At 30.2% G+C, this 19,020-nt stretch overlaps 1 long non-coding RNA gene across 2 annotated transcripts; it reads right to left on the reverse strand.

Annotated features, from left to right (window-relative positions):
* Positions 1–15,329: 15,329 nt before the first annotated feature.
* On the reverse strand, positions 15,330–16,944 carry LOC143190023 (uncharacterized). Of its 2 annotated transcripts, XR_013004147.1 has the most exons (3): positions 16,675–16,944; positions 16,289–16,570; positions 15,330–16,211 (listed from the first exon to the last, which is right to left on the reverse strand). It is a non-coding gene; the product is annotated as an uncharacterized LOC143190023 (long non-coding RNA). The 2 variants fall into 2 exon arrangements; XR_013004148.1 differs by having other exon boundaries at positions 16,289–16,944.
* Between the last annotated feature and the right edge of the window lie 2,076 nt (positions 16,945–19,020).

Here is a 19,020-nt window from a genome sequence, read left to right on the forward strand (position 1 = left end):
ATCATTTTAATTGTGTAATAAATCCAAGTGGGCCCGGGTTTTATGAATGCCAGCCAAAAAAATAATGCGCGTGTTTGGTTTTTTTGTTCCGGGATATTAGAGTATGAACAAGGATATTTTTCCGTTACCTCAGGTGTATTATAAAAACCGGCAAGATTTACACAGTTATATTAAATGCGTTAAAGGTAAAATATTAGTGTTAATATAAAAATATTATTATTCGTAACAAACGAATGTAATAAAGATAATTACGTACAACTTTCATTTATATATTTTAAAATATCCTGTTTACCAACTAGGACTTATCTGGACTAGACCTACTGCTTTACGAGGATTCGAACTAGAGATGTCGAAAAAATATCCATATTTTTAATATATATATTATGTTATATTAATATACATATTTTCAAAATGTAAAAAATATATTGATTAATATATTGATATATAGATACTTTAAAAAAACTTTAAAATAAATAAAGTACCAGAAACTTATAAATATATCAGCTTTTAAAATGTCTATATTTTTTGGGCCGATATTTCAACATTTTTTATAACCAAACTATTTTGGCTGTCTGTTGCAATAAAAATATCGATATTTTTTATTCTACGATATATCGATATATTAATTAATATTAAATCTATATAAATATATTATATTTTTTAAAGAATAACGATGTCGAGATATCGATGTTGTATATTGTTTTCTAAAAATTATAATTTTAAATAATTATTCTAACCATAACTTTAGATTCCTAAATCCGTGCACCATAATAGATCCAAAAAAAATCTAAACTCTTTTGGTTTAAGTAGCCTTACGTTAATATATTTATTCGAATAATTACACCTTTTTGGGATTTTAAAAATTATCAACTATGTTTAAAGACAGAATACTTCTTTGAAGGAAAACGATTCTGCATTTATTTACTACCTGTGCGCATCTGGATGCACAAGACCTCCTAGATCGAAAATGAATTTTATTTATTTTACTACCAACTTATATACCAACGAACTAATAATTTAATATCTAAACGTTATAAAAAGCTAAACACACTGTTCTTTAGGTAAGGCACACTGAAAATGGCGCCCAAAATAACCATAGAGGCGAATTGAAACAATCAAATCCCGTCACGGCTCATATCACAGCGACTAAAATAAATAATAAATTAAAAGTAGCGACATCTAGAAGTTGGACGTCACTAGAGATTTCCCCAAAATTTCCTACAAAGTTAAATTTCTAATTCTCTGGAATGTATAGCTTTGAAGCTTGATGTCAGTAAGATAAAATGATATATACACTATCCAAAGTTTATTTATTCGTCATTTTATATATGCGTCATCGAAATTTGTGACGTCGAAACGTCGCAATGTTGCCGCATCAGAGTATGAACAAGGATATTTTTCCGTTACCTCAGGTGTATTATAAAAAATCGGAAAGGTTTACACAGTTATATTAAATGCGTTAAAGGTAAAATATTAGTGTTAATATTAGAATATTATTATGGTAACAAACGTAACGTAATAGAGATAATTTATGTACAACTTTCATTTATATATTTTAAAATCTCCTGTTTACCGACTAGGGCTTATCTGGATTAGACCTACTGCTTTCCGAGGATTCCAACTAGAGATGCCGAAAAAATATTCATATTTTTGGCCGATAAAATATATTAAATATATTGATTAAAAATATATTTTAATTAAACTTTAAAATTAACTACCAGAAACTTATAGATATCGCTGTTTAAAAGCATCGATATTTTTTGTGCCGATATTTCAATATGTTTTTATTAAAATTATTTTGGCTGCCTGTTACAATAAAAATATCGATAAATTTTATAATTAATATTAAATATATTTAAATATATTATATTATTTTAAGAATAACAGTGTCGATATATCGATATTCCGTCAGAAAAGTATATATTGTTTTCTAAAAATTCTGATTTTAACTAATTATTCTAAGTATACACCCCCCCCCCCCTCATTGGTTTTCAAATAGTTCGAAAAAATTAGGGCTATTGCAAAGAAATATTGGTATTGTTAAAGTATCGATAATGTTTTCGGGGTTCTCCGATATATCCACGACCAACACACTAGCAAAAATAGCTTCTGTCTCCTTAAACACTGAGCCTTCCAAGCAACATACAACTTTTTTTCGCTCCTTTGAAAATTACGACAAAGTTTTTTTCCAGTTTTGGAAACATTTTTTATTATATCTTTAAAACAACATTTTAAACATCCTTTAATTCACGTTTAGTCTCAGAAGACCTACAAACATGTATTTTAACTTATTTTTTAAAAAGTTGTGGTGCGATAATATGTCCCATCCAAGTGCTTGCAACGCTTCCATGTCAGATCTTGCTTTAGGAAACGACGCATTATCGTGCTGTAAAATAACGTTATAGTGCCTCCAGGTCCATTCTGGACGTTTTTCTATCAATTCATGGTTCAAATTGATAATTTTTTGGCGGTAGCGATCACTATCAACTGCTTCAATAGATTTCAACAGTTCGTAATACCTACCTCTCGGGTCCCACCAAACACAGTCTTGCGACAATTTGGCGTTGGAGTCAATCGGCCGGCTTTGCCAGATGATAACCATGATTTTTTGCGCTTAAAGAAAATGCGTATTAAAAATAAATCCACTTTTCATCACCCGTCAGTATTTGATGCAGAAATAACTGCCGATCATACATTTGAAGCATCATTTCAAATATATCGATATTTGAAAATATATATTAAATATATTGATTAAAAAGACATATTAATAAACCTTTAAAATTAAGTTTTTGGTACTTAATTTTAAAATCGATTTTTGGGCCGATATTTCAGAATTTAAAATTTCCAAAGTTTGTTTGGCTGTTACAAAAATTATCTAAATAATTCTTTTATTCTGCGATATATCGATATATTAACATCCTTTAAGGAATATCGAAGTCGATATATCGATATTCTTTCGGAAATATTTTTTGTTCTAAAGCTTTTAATTTTAACTAATTATTCTCCCCCACTGCCCGGCTTCAAAATCGAAAAAATTAGGGCTATTGCAAAGAACTAGTGGTAATGTTAAAAAGAAGTATCGATTTTTCCATGGGGAACACTATAGTGCAGCAACTATAGTGCTGCAACTTGTGTCTCCTTAAACATTGCACCGTCCAAGCAATATACAAATTTTTTCGTTCTTTTTAAAGTTACGACAATTTTTTTCCAATTTTGGAAACATTTTTTAAATTAAATTTCTAAAATGATATATAAAACATCCTTCAATTCAGTTTTAGTCTCAGAATACCGACAAATATGTGTTTAAACTTAGTCTTTAAAAAGTTGAGTCTTTAAAAATTAATTTATTGTATTTGATTTATTCTTGCAACTTGATCTAACCGAATATATGTACAGAAAGCAGTTTTTTTAGACAAAGTTCTTATCAATTTTAGAACCAACAAAAGTGAGTCGTTAAAAATCTGCAAAGATGTACAATAGAACTACGAGGAGGTGAGTGCCTTTTGCCTAAATCAAACAATATTAATAATAATAATAGACTAAAGAGACAATAAAGTCAGCTTTATAAAATTACATGTAAATAGAGGGAGTGCATTTTGCCATAATTGTAATATAAGATAGTGTTAAATCCAGCTTTTGGTTTTACCCGAGGCGGTCTCTGCAACCTTCCGGAATATTCCGTCCTCTCCTTGCCGGTACTTCATAATTCAACAATTGACAGCAATTCTAATTTATTCCGTTCCGCAACAATTGAATATTTAGTCATGTAAATATCCCTTTGTCGGTTCCACGTTACCGCGCGTACTTCAAGGTAAACTTAATTTAAAGTAGGAAATAGGATTTGCCTCAAAGAAGACTATTATTTACAGGTTTTCTAGCAAACAACCGCTTTACAAATTATTTAAATTCTCTAAACTATATAAATGCTACAACATAGATCCTTCGTTATTCTCTTTATTTATAAATTTGCTTTTATAGTTATATATTTATTTTATTTTTAATAATCGTGTCTATACAACAACAATATTTTAAATACCAAGAATGTGAGACAATAGTGACAGATTTATAATACGAGAGTGGTATGAAAAGTCAATGAGTTTTGAATTTATTATGCGATAAGTTTAACCATTGCTGTCCTTTACTGCCTTCTAATGGCTACTGTGAAATGTTGAACTTACTACGTCATTTAGTTAATTGATTTAATAATTAACAGCAGATAACTGGAATTAGAGGAAAGTTACTTTCATGTGAACTATACCATTCTCTATCATTTTGCTGAAGAGTTAACATATTTCTCTCACCTCCAAAAATATTGATACGGAATTATCAAGATGACCTTCTTACTGGATTTATGTCTGTGGATTTGTGAGGGATCACTAATTATTAACATTCTGATAATAATAATTTTATTAAATAACAATAATTAGCATACCAGATGTACCGAAAATTACCGCTTTTTTTTCGGAAGAAAACTACACAGTTTTTAAGAGAATGGAAAAATGTATTTATTCAAAGTATTGGCCATTTAATTCTATACATCTTGTCCATCTTTCAGGCAATTTATGGATGACATCTTGAAAAAAAACTCTTTGTCCTTTGAGCAAAACCATTCATCGAATTATTTTCTAACTTTTTCGAAATTGGCAAAGTGCTGTTTTGCAAGCGCGTATCCCATTGATGCAAAAAGTTGGTAGCCGAACGGGGCTAGGTATGGAGAGTACGGCGGGCGTCATAATGTGTCCCATCCAAGTACTTTCAACGCTGCCTTGACAAGTCTTGCTTTATGGGAAGGCGCGTCGTCGTGGTGTAAATCAACTTTACCATGTCTTCGGGCCCTTTCTGGATCACTGTCAACTGTTTCAACAGGTTTCGATAGTTCATAATACACCACGCCACTCTGGTCCCACCAAATACAGGGAATTGTCTTACGACCAAAACAATTTGGTCTTGGATTCAATCGGCCGGCTTCGCTAGGTGATAACCATGATGTTTTGCGCTTAAGGTTTTAAAACTAAATCCATTTTTCATCACCTGTCACTATTTGAAGCAGAATTTCACAGACGATTTTTCGATTTTCCATTTGTCATTCAATTGATGTGGCAACCATCTTTCCATCTTTTTCCCATATTTCCCATTGCTCCGAATCGGTCGCTAATCGTTTTTTGAGCTACATTTATCGTTTCCGCCATATTTTTAAGTTTGGAGTGTGTCTTCACCCGCTTCCAATGACTTCTCAGACATATTAGCCGAACGATTTATATTCCTGAATCCGAGAACTCTAATAAATACAAAAAAAATCCAATATATCTTGATAAAGTAGCCTTAAGTCAATATATGTATTCGGATAATCACACATATTTTTCTATAATGAAATGAACCCCGTCAAGGTAATTTATTATTATTTGGTCAATAAAATTTTACCCTATTTAAATCCTGAATCGCTTTGCACCAAAATTCCTCGTGTAAACTTCGGTTAATCCTTCCTTAAAGGGTTTGCATTCAGGAGCTATTATTGCAGTAGAGTTACAACTGTCTAATATTTGGTCCAAGGATAACAATATATCGCCATTTGCATAGTCTCTCTCGGAATAAGGTTAATTTCTAAAATTAAAAAATAAACATTTGAATGATTATTAATATGAAAAAACTTACACCAACTTACGACAACAAAACACGCTGCAACGATCATACATTATTTTCATACTTAATCCAGTTAGTTTGAGATTTTTAACATTATCAACCATTTTTATAGACAGAATTTACTCTTGGGAGTAAAACGATTCTGCGTTTATTTACTATCTGTGCATCTGGACACGCAAGACTTCCTAGATCGAGAATGAATGTTACTTATTTTACTACCAACTTATATATACTAATGAACTAATAATGTAATTTCTAAAAGCTCTACGTAAAGAACAATGAAAATGGGGCCCAATAAATATAGAAACGAAGTGAACCAGTCAAATACCGTCGCGGCTCGTAGCATGGCGATTAAAACAGGTAATAAGTTATAAGTAGCGACATCCAAATTTCCTACAAAGTTAAATCCTCTATTTCTCTGGGATTTATAGCTTTGAAGCTTGATGTCGGTAGGATACAATGATATGTAGTTTACTCAAAACAGTAGTGACGCACGTCATCAAGACGTGTCTGTCGACAGTTCTAAATTCATTTTACAATCAAACAATATTGTCCTTCTCATTTTATTCTATTTAAAAAGAGATATAATGTCGTTTGAGAAGTTCGAACATGAAACTGACAAAACCGACAAAAGTCGTCCGTTGATCAAATGTCTGCTAAATGTTTCAAAATATTATAATTACGGGTTATAAAGCGGGAAACATTGTTTTAAGGCTTTGTTTTAATAAATTTCATATCTCTAGGGGTTTCATTGAAAATATATTTTTGCGCGTTGCAGCTACACTGAATATTAGTACGAGTACGATCACTAAAATATCTCAAAAAATAAAAAACAATATAACCTCAAATTCACCAGAAAACCCGTATTTAAACGAAACAGGTGACGAATCAAGATCAGCAATGTTAGCTGTACCAGAGATCAAATATACAAAATGTATAAAAACAGTAAATAGTTTTTTTAATTGAAACATAATTTAATACAATTATTTCAGAGAAAATCATTAGTGGAAAGTATACATAACAAGCTAAAAGATATGCAGCTATTTCAAGGATGTCGAACATTCCTTTATACGCTGTTGAGTAATATAGGATTTATGTGGTGTAAATATTACCCTCGGAGGGGTTTAATGGAACTTCCATACATTGCTTTTAAAAGAGTACAATTTTTAAAAACATATAACAAAATTAAGGAAGAATTATTGTAAAAAAATTAAAGTTCATGGAAAAAGGTAAACTATCGATTAGGTTTTGTTAGTCTTTATATTATTAATAATTCTTTGCAGACATATAGTTCTTCATGATGGAAACAGGAATGGTTTTACTCCTGGTGCAGAATTAGTGTTTTCCTATAAGTTCAAGGATGACTACCATGTTTTTTGCAGTAGTTTTAAAATCAGATTTTAAAGAAATTGGAGGAAAAATCAATTATTGTTATGACCAATGCATCATATTATAGTACACTGGTGGAGAAGATCCCAACAAATGCATCAACAAAGGCTGCACTTATGGAATTTTTTAAAGTACATAAAATAAATTTTGAAGAAACCGATGAAATAGCCGGCTTGTTGGCGCAGTGGTAAAGGCGATGGGACGGTCCTCCAACTATTGCGATAGCCGCGGGTTCGAATCCTGCTGAGGCATGGTCGTAGATTTATGTTTGTGATTGTTTAAAATTTCGTGAATGTTCTAGGCAAGAGTGTAAAGTTCGACAAGGAAAATGATCCCAGTCACGCTAGTAACCAGGCTGGGTAAGACCGGATATCTTCTGGGATGATTTCTAAAGTTGGTAACTCGTCAGTCGGTAGACTTAATGCTGAGGACCGTGGTTCGGAGCCCACGTTAAACTTTAGGCCCAGTCCAGATTAACCCATAATTGGTAAAAAGAGACTAAAAAGAGAATTCCCAGAAAAATCTAAACAAAAATAAAGAAGGAATTCGAACTTCGAGCACGTCGCCAATTTTCAAAGAAATTCCGCACCGTAGTCACGCCCGCCAATTGAAACGGAAAGATAACGAAGGACGATCGTTAAAAAATAGAGATTCCGCCATATGGCGTCGAAAATACTGTCCGCGCCACGTTTCGCCAGAAAACGGTTCGCTTTTCAATCACCCCGAATCGATCGGCTTATCACATATTTATTAGTCTCGTTGTCCGTTTTTATTTTTCGATTTTGCGGCCGTCCCGTCACACTCTAGTCCGGTTCTGGCGTATCGTTCGAATGAATGGAAACTTTTCGGTTGAACAAATCATTTTAATTGTCCAATATATCCGAGAAGGGGATGTTTATATCGGTAATATTTTCACTTATATTGTTTTACCAATAATGTATAATTATTATATATCAGAATTATTCAGAATAAAGCAACTAATGAAATTATCGCAACATTGACATTATTGAAGTTTTTTAATTTCCTTATAATATGTTAATTTTCTAATTTAGCAATTTACCTGCTTTCATTAGTTTACGTTGTTTATATTATTACTAACTAGCGACCCGCCCCGGCTTCGCACGGGTGCAATGCTGATACTAAATTAAATACACTACAGAAAAAATATGAACGTTGTATATAAAAACATAGCGGCCCGCTCCGACTTTGCACGGGCATAAAATATATATGCCTATGTCACTCAATGAAAACATGATTAAAATCGATCCAGTATTTTTGGTTCATTCATTACTGCCCTTGGCCTGCACGCATTAAATTTGGAGTAAAACAATTCCTCTTCCCCTATACTTACTATGAAGATTTCCTGCTATGTTTGGAATATCTAAATTCATACAATTTTTATTACATTACACATTTTTAAACGCAAATTTTAAATTTGTAATATCTCCGAAAATATTTGTTTAATTTACATGCTGTAAGGAACCATATTAATCTATATTAATTGCACACTGTATTTAAGGTACTTAATTCGATAAGGATTAATGCCGTATTGCTTAAAATAGCTTCGTAAATAAGCCATTTTCTCACGTAAAAAGTAAACAATAAAAATGGTTAATGTGGGTTATCCCTAAAAGATAAACATATACCATCGCGGACTTTTTTGTAGACCTTTTTTATGGTGTACAATACTGTAGTACATTAATTTGATCTAACTCGTAGGGTTAGGCAGCGTTTTTGCTAATTGCTAAATAAGCCTAAAAAATAGGTTAATTTACGACATCACATTAGAAACCTCTAAAATTAGCAATGTTGCTTTAGTATATTATGCATGTATTATACATATAAACCTTCCTCTTGAATCACTCTATCTATTGAAAAAAACCGCATCAAAATCCGTTGTGTAGTTTTAAAGATTTAAGCGCACATAGGGATATAGGGACAGAAAAGGCAACTTTGTTTTATACTATGTAGTGATGGTTACAGATATTTTCAAAATATAGACTACGGCGCAATTGACGGAGTTAGAGATATATAAAGCACTTTTAGACGAAAAAGATGATACGGAGTTAGAAAATGTTACTTTGGACTAGTAAATACAGTCCAACATGTTTTACAATCATGTGAGGCTCTACGGTCTATTCGAAATAGACATCGATCATACATTATTTTCATACTTAATCCAGTTAGTTTGGGATTTTTAACATTATCAACCATTTTTATAGACAGAATACTTCTTGGAAGTAAAACGATTCTGCATTTATTTACTATCTGTGCATCTACACGCAACACTTCCTAGATCAAGAATGAATGTTACCTATTTTACTACCAACTTTTTAATTTGGACTAGTAAATACAGTCCAACATGTTTTACAATCATGTGAGGCTCTACGGTCTATTCGAAATAGACATCACCTACCTAGAAATTTGGAAACTCTCTTTACTTCAAACCACAACGATAAAATTTTCGATTATTTACATGAAATTGATTTACAATATTCTATTTCATTTTTCATCTATTATTTAATTTTATTTTGGAGAAACCAAATTCTTATCTTTACAAACTTTACGTTAACTGCTTAGTTATCCCAATATATTATTATGTACTACGAATTATATTTTTATATATTATTATTTTATATGCGCTATATTCATCTTATTTATGTATTTATATATATATTTATTTATTTATTTATTTACTTTTATATTTTATCTATATTTTTGTATTTGTCCACTGTGTTACATATTCTACTTGTTATATTGTTATATTTTAAATGTATAATATTTATATTTTTTCTCATTTTATATATTGATTGACTATTATTTTATTTATATAATTTGTGTTTGTATCGTGTATGTATTTTATATACGGTTATTATATTTTGTTTCTATCCATTAAGCGTACTTTATTATATATATCAGCGTCCTAATTAAATAAATATACGTTGATGTCACTAAATAGCATAACAATGTTGAAATGACTACAATTTTTTTTTAATTTAATTTTGACCTGGAATCTGACAATTATTCTGATCACTTGAGCATTCAAAATTATACAGACAGCGAAATCGATGCTGGATTAGACGACAGTAAAAAACCTATACAGCCATGCTTACAAGTTTCCAAGTATACAAGATCAAACGCTAGTATCTATCAGGATCGTATAATTATTAGGGCCCATAAGAGAACAGAACGTACAAAAAATAAGTATAAAATACATAGACTTCAACAAAATTAGGCAAATTTGAAATCAAATATTACAACAAAATATACAATGTAAATATCAGTCAAATCTACGAGAATACTTGTAAAACTTTGTGTTGTAGAATATCTAAGATTTGTGTGTATAGGTATGCAAACATGTGCCTTTGGTAAATATGTTTGAGAAGATAATGGGCACTAAGTCTTTTGCAGATAATGTAGCTAGTGCTCGGGGAGAGAAGACATAGATTAAATTGCAAGAAAAGAAATTAGAAAAATCATGCTAAAAAGCACACAGTGAGAAACAGAAGAAACATTGCATCGGTAACAGAATAGACAATATATCTACAGATTCGAAATCAGTCAGTCAGAACCTCAAATCGAAATTGTCAATACCATAGAGATGGTGCTTAAGAGATTTTAACAAAAAAGCAATTCGAAAGGAAAATGTAAGATGATAAGATGTAAGTTATTTTGATTCAAATGATATCATTGTTTTAAATTCAATGATATCTTTGTTTTAATAATTTTAATATTATTTATTTGGTTTGTGTATATGTCTCTAAATCTGTATCGGTTATATTACATATTCTTTATTTATTTTAATCCATTTATTGCAATAATATTTGTTAAATGATGTAATATTTCGACATTATTTATCAGCTCCGACAAGATATATAAACTGAAAGAAATAATAAATCACAAAGCTTCAAATCCTACGTTATCAATTTATTCCAACCTTTCTATTAAGTACCCTTATATTTAGACTATGCTGAAAATTCATGACACTTCGTTTAATTATTTAGCTTTTTTCTTCTTTTGACATATCTGTAGCACGAGAAAGATATAAGTATAATAACAAATTAACAGAAAAGGTATACAAACATGACCATATTTCATTCTTACCTTTACTGTAATCTTCAAATAAATTCTGTATTCAAATTATTTAATATATAAATTTATCCTTTGTTAAATAACAATCTACAAAATTAGTGTTAAACATGATAATATTTTACTAATATTTCATACCTTATACACTTATTTTTGCATCATGTGCCCCTAATTTTGACTAAGGAATAATTACTTTACCTCAACAAAATGTAAATACAAAATTAACCTAAACATGACTTCTAACCACAACAGAGGTAAACATCAAAGCGTATATAGAAAAAGACGCGTAGTTGTGAAAACTCTCAGGCTAGATTAGAACAAGTGTGCATGATGATTGGCGAGATTATGGATTGCACTAACGAGAAAATACGCTTTCAAACTACCAGTGAACAGAGAACAGATGAAAGAGGAAGACATGAAACTACTTTTTGGATTGCTCTTTATATTTAGCTTTATATTTAGCTCTTTATATTAGGCTTGGTGCGTTCTGATCGTCAAAGTATAATAGGTTTATGGACCACTGATAGCACTGGGTTTAACATTTTTCAAGGTACAATGTGTAGAAATATATATTTTTCTTACTGAACAAGTTGAGATTCGATAATACAAGTACACGAATCGAGAGAATAAATAATGATCGTATAGCTCCAGTAAGAATCATTTTTGAATTTTTTGCTAGTTGCATTTAGAGGACGATGTGCATTCGGCCAGTACATTCCTTCTAAACTAGCAAACTATATTAAAATGTATACCTTTTACACGCTAAATATGAAAATATATTGTGGTAAACAGTCCGAAAAAACTTGGTGTAAGCAACAAACCCTATGATCTTGTGGATCGACTAGAACAATGTGTATCACAATAATCTCAGAATGTTACCATGAACATCTTCTTTACTAATGACGAAACTACACAAAATGTATTAAAGAATCACAAGCTTACAGTAGTGGATACTTTACGCGGTAATAAAACTTGCATTCCACCAGTTTTTAAAAAAAGTCATGAACCAAATATATCAATATTTGGATTTCAAAAAGATGTTATTATATTATCTTACATCCCAAAGCCACATAAAGTGATATATCTGATGTCATCATTACATAATGACAAATAAATTGATTCTGCAACCGGAACTAAACAAAAACCAGCTGTGATATAATTTTATAATCAGACTAAAAATGGTATTTAGGTACTTGACAAGTTAAATAGAACTTACGATGTTTCAAGAAATTGCAAGCGCTGGACACTAACAATATTTTTTGTTACTCAATCATGCAGGAATAGATGGTATAATTATGCATATCATTAATAATGGGATGGAGGAAAACGAAACAAATTTGACACGAGAGTTTATCAGCGAATTAAGCTCTTCTGTAGTAAAGACCAGTTATATACAAGAAGATAAAATTAAAAGCTTAAAAAAAACTTGCGCAAGAGTACCAGTAAATACTTTGAAAATTATTTTGGAAAAATAAAAAAACTGTTGTTGCAAGAAGATCTATTATCAGGCATAGATGATCTAAATATCCTACAAAAAAGCAACAAAAACTAAATACACATGTACAAAATGTCATACTCCGATATATATAGAGCATGCAGATTTCTATTATCTCAATTAAAATTAGTGACTACTATATTTAATTACTATAATTCATAGTTTATGCTTTATTGATTTCTAAATAAGAACAATTGTAATAATTACATAAGTAAATTAAACTTATTACATGAGGTAAAAAATGTTATTTAAAAAATATAAAAGTTTTATACTTTTAAAATTTGTCATTAAAACTGGTAAAAATGTTTAATTACTTCTAATGTTTATTCAAACGTGATGGTTACAGATATTATGACATTTTATGGTCTGAGGCATGCCACAGCCGACGTAGTATAGGGCAGGCCTTTTGGTCACCCTGTACACAAAATGTTAATAATAATTAAAAAATTTTCTTTGTTATTTGCATAGTTGTCAAGCACCGAGCTGAAAAATTGCTACTTGCTGCACGTCGCCACATTCTCCGCAAAATTTCGTATTTCAGTCACGCCCGCAAAATTGAAATGGAAAGATAACGAACAGCGATCGTTAAAAAATAAAGATTCCACCATGCGGCGTCGAAAATTCTGACAGAAAACGGTTTGCTTTTCAATCATTCCGAACTGATCGTATGTCACATATTTATTAGTCCCTAGTTCCTTTCCAGTTTTGAGAAACTCAGTTCCCGGCTATTAATGAAATATAATCTGTAAAATCCTGCATATCATATTGATTAATGAGTACATATCTTAGTAAAGTGATATATACTTTTATATTAAATTTTATTATTTAGATTAATCTAAATATTATACATTTTTGTTAAATACGTTTCTATGTTTTCCTTTCACATATATCAATGTAATATTGATTCAAAAACTCTTACACTTATTTTATCAATCTGACACTGTCTTTCATGCAATCATTATTCAGCAGGCTTTATATCCAAAATTTTATTAATATTGATCGAATAATAAGAGTCACTTAGCTTTGAAGAGTCTAGAACTGTCTATTAACACAATCAAAATTAATCTCACCTCTTATCCATGTTCAAGGAACAACAAAGGATAAATAAAAGTATGCCAAAATTAAGATTAGTTAATTATTGATGTAGAGCTCAGATAATTATTGATATCCAAAAGTTCTATGATAAATATCACTTTCACTCTTTCACAAAAAAGGATTAGGTTTTTGAAATGGTTTAGGTATTACATGTTATTTGATATATAGTATAAATCATTATTACTAAAATAAGCCAAAAATAGTGAATGTGTGCAATTATTACTTTCCAGCTGACTAAAACTACATCGTATATTCATTCTCCAATAATTAAATAACATGTTTCCTAATGTATTTTATTTCTTACTTCCATTAACTAACTATGCTTGAAATTTTGATGATTACCATAGCTAACATAGATTTCCTGAGTTCCCATTTTCTTAGATCTTTCATTCAATCATTCTTGTAACTTAATAGTAAGTAACTATATGGAATCGGATTAACAGTCCAACAAGTCTGCTGTTTTGGTTCATTTATTTCCACCTAAATATTTATAAAATCAAAACAAGTATATCTAGTCGAACCACTCAATAAAAATGTACAATAAAAATTTCAATCCATAGTTATACTAAAAATAAATTAATGTTTTTTAAACGTACAATATCACAGCAAACTTCTACTGACGCAGATCAATAATTATAATTACCAAACAATACAATAAATAGATCTTGGAAATAAGTAGTGGCTATTTCTGCAGAATCCCAACCGGTATTCGCTAAACTTCGGTAGTTTCCGCCTAATTCTGCGACAATGCAATGAGTAAACGAGAAGTAGAATCTAACGTACTACAACTATTGTGGATAAGATCCTAGCACCGGTAGGAACTTTATTTTGTAAGATTAAAATTTTTTTTATTTATAGTTTATTTGTTCCTGCATTGTTCATATTTTGATTATAAATAGGCAGTAATGGATAAAATAATCGATATGTCAATATTGTCAAAAAAGCAGTTATAACATTTTTAATCTGAACATCCAGTGTATCCATTCAAATGTAATTTTAACTTTACGAATAGGATTCAATTTTACATGAAATTCATTATATTTTAGCCATAGGTGACTCTGCGAAAGTAAAAGTAGAGATATGACTTGGTGTCTTTTATGTCACTATATCTCATCAAAATCGCAGCTCATTGATCATATAGATAATACATAGCATTAAAACTTAAAAACAAACATTGAAGTTTTTTATCGTTTGAATATTAAAAAAGGTTGAAGGTTCCTATTTTGGTGAAAAATTTTACTACTTCAAAATTTTATTGTAAACAAGAATGCATAAGAGCGCATGAAGGGGTGAGAGGTGAGAGCTATTAAAATCAGATAAAAATATGTTTGCATCCAAAAGGGCTGCTAAAATTCTAATGGATGCTATGTTGTATGAAACACAAGCTAATTCAAGTAGTAGCAATTTGAAATGACTAGATCTATTGACTAATAAAGATTTTTATATTATTCAGCAAGCAAATCAAATGAACTCCACAGGTACAAAACATAAAAGTGACGATACTAGTGTTAAAGCATGAGTAAATGAGGTTAAAAATAAAGGATGATTGTTATATAAGCCACAATCTTAGTTTGATGAATGAAAATTAAATAAAAAAACAATTTTTTTCTGAAATAAATTTATTAAATAAAATTCCATTAAATATAAATATAATTAAATATAAATATAATCTATAACAATAAATATAAATATATAATGTAAATTTATCTACAAAATATAAATATAATATAAAAATAAATATAGCTATAAAATATAAATATTATATACATATATATAAAACCGTAAGCAAAAAACTGGTGCATTGCAAATCAAACATATCTCTTCCGTATTTTTTCTTTTTCATATTTGTTTTATGCCATCAATTTAATAGGATCTATCAAAGTTCTGTCTTTTTGTTTTCTTATACTGAAAGCACACTTTCAGTTTTTCCATCTTAATATTCTGTTCACCTGTTTACCTCAAAAATATATAGCACATCTTGTTAGTACTTTTAATATTTTATCCAAAAGATCATTATGGAATGTACAATTGAAAGGTTTTAAATTTACTTTTTATTTTAAAACATTAAACAAAAATGTTATATTATCAATGTGGCAAAATCGCTGAATATATAAAAAATATAGCTTAAAGACCTACTGACAGTATAATAAAACAATTTTGTTGGAGTCTGGGGCACAAGATATTATCTTGCCTCTATATAATCAGTCTCAATTTGTGGATTTACTGATTTATTTATAATTGTATGTCACACTTAATTTCTTTTTTCAAAGGTTTTACCAAATAACCTGAGATGTACACTACGGTACAACTTAAAAGGTTGTTTGCTCTTAAAGGAACATCTGGACTGAAGTTATAGAGTCAAGTAATTAACGGTAAGAATGAGCAGAAAGTGGGATACAGTCTGAATGAATACAAACTTTACCATTAGCTTCTGGAGTTTGTTCAGATGTCGATGATAACTTTGAACACCTTGGTAGTGGGCCAGGAATGGTGGAAATAGGCACTACAAATAAAGTAAGACAGTTTAGAAATTAATGGTAATAATTATGAATAGAAATGTGACTGACTCCTTCAATTTACCTTCTATATCATTTTGATTTTGATCCACTTCCATTTGTACATATTCTGGTCTCGTATTATTTTCGCCATCACTAAATTGTTCATAAATACTTAAAGGAAAGTTTCAATGTATCACACAAATATTTGACATGGTAACTATCATAAATCTGTTTCATGTTTAACCCAACCAGTTTAGGATTTGTAATGTTTTCTACTCATTTCTTAAAGATCGCCGGATACTTTTTTAACTGAAAACGATGATGCATTTCCTCACTATCTGTGCATCCGGCCACACAACAATTCCTAGAACGAGAATGCATTTCAACTACCAACTTTTATATCCAAATAAAATAATAATAACTTTATATAAAAATTATTTAATAATATATACGTTATAAAAATCTAACCACACTATTCTCTATATAGGGCACATTGAAAATTGCCTACAAAATAAACAAACCGTACAACGAAATGAACCAATCACATCCCGTCGCGGATCTTAGCATAGCGAATAAAACAAGTACTATAGTTATAGATAACATCCACATGTTGGACGTCGCGAAACATTTCACCAAAATTTCCTATGAAGTAAAATCTCTATTTCCCTATGCTCTTGTTTAAAAATTAAACACTTCAAATCTAACTCTAATTATAACCAATAGCGATCGTTAAAAATCATGCCGGCGTCTCGCTCGTGTTTTCAAAAAGCGATCGGATTTTCAATCATTTCGAATGGATCGTATCGTCACATATTTATTAGCGGTGGTCTCTTTTTTGCTCGCTGTTTTTTTTTATTTTGCCGGTCGCGTCATTTCCAATTCTCGTTGGCGCTGACGTATAGTCTGAATGAATGCATACTTTTTGTTGGCACAAATCATTTTAATTGTGTAATACATCCAGTGGGGGTGATGTTTTATGAGTGGCGAGTGAAGAATAATATGTTTGTGTTCGTGTTATTTCCCCAGCGTTTTTCCGTTGGGTATGGGTATCCCCAAAAAAAAGGCCTTAACATAATAATATTTTTCTCGTTTATATTCTAATAATAATAACTGTTGTTTTCACATGTCTGTATACAATATATGTTTTTTTTTCTGTGTTGATTTAGAAATTGGTTACGTTGTTTACTTCTATTTGTTTTAATATATTACAAATATATAAATATCTAGTGAAATAGTGAAACGATAACCATATTTTCGTAGACTTTTACATAATATTCTGAAAATAGTATCAGTATTTCTATTGTAGAACATTAAGGTTATTTTTCGATATCAATTCAATGTATGATAAAATAAACACATTTTTTTTATAAAAATATTAATATTTGTTTATGAAACTGTGGTTTTTAAGCATACAATTAAGTAAAAAGCATAAAAAATATTTTTATATATCTTATATATAAAAATGAATCGCAAAATATGTTCCTAAGCGCATAACTCAACAACGCCTGGACCAATTTGGCCAAATCTTTTTTTAAAATGTTCGTTGAAGTTCAGGGATGGTTTTTACGGCGAGAAAAATTAGAATTATTGCTGGAAAAACCCTAAAAATAGCCCTTTTTGTTTGAATTTGTTTCGTGTATCAGTTGACAATTCATCTGTCATCTGTCAAAAGTCATCTGTAACAGACAACTTTTTTTTTTTTAAATTTGATATGAATTGAACTCAAATCCTTTTAATCCGTACGAATTGTTTTATTTATTTAAAATTTTTTATTTGTTTAAAATTTAATTCAAATTTTAAATAAATAAAACAATTCGTACGGCTTAAAAGGATTTCAGTTCAAGTCATATCAAATTTAAAAAAAAAAGTTGTCTGTTACAGATGACTTTTGACAGATGACAGATGAATTGCCAAGTGATACACGAAACAAATTCGTATATCGTGTTTTGTGCAGAGTGTTTAGTTAGTTAGTGTTTGTTTAGTTCGTGATTAGTGAAAAAATAATTTATATTTGATATGCCTCCTATAAGACGAAGCAATTTAGGTAGAAGAACCAGAAATGCTATAAACCAAACTAATTACCGATCTAATCGTACTGCACAAGAACGTGACGACGGAAATGAACGTGAAAGAATTCGGATATCACAAACGCGTGAAGCGCGAGCGCGACATTCAACTAATAATCGCGCAAGTTTGAATCCAGCTGCTTTCAGTTACGATGTGTCAATTGACTACAGTAACTACCAATGTGTTGTTATTGGTTCTATGAACTTGGTTTGCTCACACTGTAAGGCATTAAAATACAAAAACGAAGCCAATGGATTGTGTTGCGCAAATGGTAAAGTGAAATTGATACAATTGGATCCACCACCAGAACCATTGTACTCATTGGTTTCAGGAATAGGAACAGATTCTATACACTTTTTGACACATATTCAACAATATAACAATTGCTTTCAAATGACTTCATTTGGGGCAACAAATGCAGTTCGGGAAAATTTTATGCCAACTTTCAAGGTATGTATTATAGCAGTTACTCATAATTATTTTAGCGAACAAAATTTTCTGTCACCAAAGTTAAGATGTGTTACTAATCTTCAATTTCTTAATCATTACGAAATATATCACTTAGTCATCATATTATATGGTGATTCAGTTTCAGTGACACTTTTATTATATTTTATATTTGATAGATATTAGTTAAAACTAAATATATACTTTTTAAGATCAAATATTATTTAAGTTTGATCATTGACAATCCATTAATTTATACCACACCATAATATTTTTTTTATTTACAGATACAAGGGCAAA

The sequence above is a fragment of the Rhynchophorus ferrugineus genome, unplaced genomic scaffold (genome assembly GCF_030347505.1).
Source record: "Rhynchophorus ferrugineus isolate W39M unplaced genomic scaffold, kcgeb_rfMv2 rfM2, whole genome shotgun sequence".
NCBI lineage: Eukaryota > Metazoa > Arthropoda > Insecta > Coleoptera > Curculionidae > Rhynchophorus > Rhynchophorus ferrugineus.